The sequence below is a fragment of the Fulmarus glacialis genome, unplaced genomic scaffold (genome assembly GCF_000690835.1).
Source record: "Fulmarus glacialis isolate BGI_N327 unplaced genomic scaffold, ASM69083v1 scaffold21838, whole genome shotgun sequence".
Lineage (NCBI taxonomy): Eukaryota > Metazoa > Chordata > Aves > Procellariiformes > Procellariidae > Fulmarus > Fulmarus glacialis.
This window is the reverse complement of record NW_009226635.1, coordinates 16,450-20,133: the sequence shown is the minus strand read 5'-3', so window position 1 is coordinate 20,133 and position 3,684 is coordinate 16,450. Positions and strand designations below refer to the sequence as shown.

General features: G+C 40.8%; 1 long non-coding RNA gene across 1 annotated transcript; it reads left to right on the top strand.

Moving 5' to 3' along the window:
• Window positions 1-663: 663 nt before the first annotated feature.
• On the top strand, window positions 664-2,240 carry LOC104080480. Its single transcript, XR_683562.1, has 2 exons — window positions 664-728; window positions 2,045-2,240. It is a non-coding gene; the product is annotated as an uncharacterized LOC104080480 (long non-coding RNA).
• The last annotated feature ends 1,444 nt before the right edge of the window (window positions 2,241-3,684 follow it).

Here is a 3,684-nt window from a genome sequence, read left to right as displayed (position 1 = left end):
CAGTCTTCCTGGGTTTTTGCAGCGAGATAAGCCCAGGCGGGAGGGCGGTAGTGGTACGCAGAGACTGAATGGTGTGTTCAATTAAAAGAGAGCTCTACAAGAGTCAGGGCATGTTGGGCTCAATATAAAAATAATACGTAACCAGAAAAAAGCAAGTTTCGTGTGTTTGAAGTAAGCATGTTGCTGAATGGTATTCAGGCTGAGATACTTTGCCATCCAAAAATGACCACAGTGATAAAATAGTTCTTGTCTAGGGTTTTTTCATCAGTGCTGTAAGTGAGCAGAGTGCACAAGTAGGTTCGACTTGGTCTTGCACAGTGAATGATGGTGCCCTTTAAGGCTAAAGACGCGTGCTTGAGCTTCTTAGTGACTGAGGCCTTTTATTGCGCTAGTAGTGTGGCTATTGGTAGGTTATTAATTAATGAGGAGCCTGAAATCCTTTGATTAGAAACTCGTACAGTGCTGAGAGCACAGAGGGATGTGTGCAGAGGGGTGAGAGTAGAGATGTTTTCTTAATTTGCGTTTAGTTTGGATAGGAAGGGTTAGAAAACTTCCTATTCCACATCATTTTGATAGGGTTGGCTGGAGTTAAAGAAAAGGTAATGCAGCTATTTAATAATGGCAGAAATGGTAATTTAAATTGTTTTCTGGTCTTCCACATAGCCCGTAAGTGGCACAGAAATGGCATCAAGAAACCCAGATCCCATAGATACGAATCTCTCAAAGGGGTGAGTATTTCTATTGGTATTCCCAGGCTCTTAAGCCATTGAAGCTTAACCATGGAAAAAATCCAGTATTTGTATTATTTTGACTGACGTACTTTTTGCAGACAGGGGCTTGTGTTTCAGATGGTCAGAACCGCTGTGGGCTTCTGTTTCATCTTTTGCTTACCTTATGTGCAGCTGTGATATTTCTAACCCACATGAAATCTGCCCTTGTATGTCTATAAAACTGCTTTTTAGTTATTAGCCAGTTTTGTCTCTGTCCTGCTCGGGTGAGTGTCACTAACTGCTGCTTCCAGCGAAACAAACGTGTCAGTGGGATAGGTCTTCTCCCTTTTGAGTCCTGCTGTCTCTTCTACTTCTCTGTACCCCTCAATATTATTTTACTGTCTGTACCAATCCAGAGAATTTGACTGAGAAGATGAGAGGTACTGGCAGTTCTGGACAATATATGTGAAAATAACAGCATTTTGCTTTTTCTGGGATTGGACAAGTGATATAACAGGAACTTTTTCCACACTTGAAAGTGAAAACAGGACATTTTGGCTTTGGGGAGGATTGTGATTCTGTTTACCTTGTAGATGTGATTATCGGCTTTTTGGATGTGACGTAAAAGCTTGTCTTCTGCATAGCTCAGTGAGGGTTCAGTCCTGCCCCCTCCCGCAGATAGTCCGGCAGTCTCCGAGTCTGTCTCCTTGCACTGAGTGTGCACGAGTTAAGATGGCAAAATCCCGATGCTCATGTGTGCCAGTTGAAATGCTGCTTACAGTAAAATAGCAAAAGTTTCTCAGTGGGACAGTAGCTGATAGTTCTGAGAACTGGTCCTAGCCGTGACAGGATGCATTAGCCAGCCATTAGCTGACAAAAAACGGGGAGCTACTCCTCTCTGTGCTAATACTTTTTTCCTTTAATGCAAAAAGGAAAGGCCCGAGGAAGTGGCATTGTTCTTTACCCGAGGATTACGTGTGTATGTGCTCACCTGCCAGGGGTGGTTTGTGGTACTTCAGACCCAGCACATATTTTGACATGGAAATGAAATTTGTCTTGTTTACAGCTTTACTCAACTTGTCCTATTCTTTCTGTGTGTTTATTGCTGGGGTTTTCTGTTTGTTTGTTCATGGAAATTAAAGAAAATAGCTAGTTAAAGCTATTTACAGATGGTTAAATACAGATGGCTAAAATAATTTTGTTGGTGTAATAAATCAGAAAAAAAAATCTGAATCACAGCCAGCATTTGGGAATAATTGGAACAATCTGGATATATGTATGTTTTTACATATGTCCCTTCTACAACATGGCTTATTATTTCTTTATTTTTATAGGTCGATCCCAAGTTTCTGAGGAACATGAGATTTGCAAAGAAACACAACAAAAAGGGGCTGAAGAAGATGCAGGCCAACAATGCCAAGCAGGCTGCTCAGCAGAAAAAGGACTGATGTGGTTTAAGACAAAAGAACCGGTTTTCCTATTGGCATGCGTGTTACAGCATTTTTGTAAAAATAAAATTGGACGTGACAAAGTCTTCACCTCCCGAATTTGAGGAGAACCCTTCAAAAGTGTTGTTTGAGTTGTGTTTTAGATGCCAGTTGTGCATCAAACCTGCGTGTAGTGACCCGTGTGTGTTTCTGTTCCCTGGCAGATGAAGCCAGCAGAGCTGTGGAGAGGTTTTGCGTTAATATTGTCAGCCTCTGCACGCACGAAGTAGAACAGCTGCTCCCTCCTCAGTGCTCTTCTACTGTAATCATTGGTACAGGTCATGAGCATTTGGTAGTTCAAAGTGTGTTTTCAAGTTGTGAAATGGTTATTGAGCGAAGTTTTAAAATTTAAACAAGAAACAACATGTTTCTTTTAATACAAATTGAAGCCCGTGTTGCCTGGACTTTTAAATGACAGTATTCAATACAGGTAAAATTATTTTTGATACGGGCACGCATGTTCAGAGTTCTCGCCTACCACAGTTTTTATGATGGTCCTTAGTGCTGTTACAGCAAGGTGAGATTTCCGAGAGCTCTTAACGTGTCTGCTGCATTGCTGTCCAGGTAAGGTAGTTACAGCTACGGAAATCCTGAAAAACGGGAGGGTATTGAGTGCTAGCTGTGGTGTTAGAGATCATAGCAGTTGGTGTTAGAAGTGGTATGTGGTGTATTCTGAAATACTTTAAAGTATTGAAGTGTTTATGGAGCTACCATGGGAATGTGTAAAGTTACAGGACTATATAAAATATCCATACTTTTCATAGTTACTGTATTTTAGTGGAGGTCTTTCATTCCAGTAAGAAAAAATTACCTACTTGATGAAATGTGCTGACTGGTGAGATCAGGGGAGCAACATTCAAAAGCCCAAGAGGTGCAGTGGCAGGATTTTGTTACTGCGGTCCTTCTGTAGGTCAGGAGAGGGCTTCACTCACCAGGTCCCACCAGCCAGCAAAACTGGTTCAAGAGGTACTTTTTTATTACTGAAATGAGCCACCTGTTAAAATGCAACGAACTGTTCCCGAAATTGCAATTCCAACGCTTGTCCACGCGGTGGTGTAAATCCATGGATTGATACAAGGGCTGGAAGTTTGCAAGTATATTCTGACTTTGCAGTAGAGCAGCAAAACACCTGCTGGATTAAAAAGAAAAAAAAATATTTCAGCTGAAACGTCCAATTAATGTAATTGATTTTTTTTTTAAATAGTCTAGCCAGTTACCAAAATACAATGTTATTTTGAAATGAGGTAAATATTTTGAATTCTTTATGGCTTGAATTCAAAAGTCCCACTTTTTAATTGTTTTTGAGTGATGAAAAATACCACCCAGCCCTAAACCAAGCAATATGAAGAGATTTACTAACTTAAAACTCGGGATTTGAGGGCTTTTAAAGTCTGAGAGAAGTCTGCAACCCTCAGCTGTCTTTCTGTATGCATCTCTTGGACTGTTTTGGAGGTTGAGGTTTGTCAGCCGGAAGAATTTAATTGCTG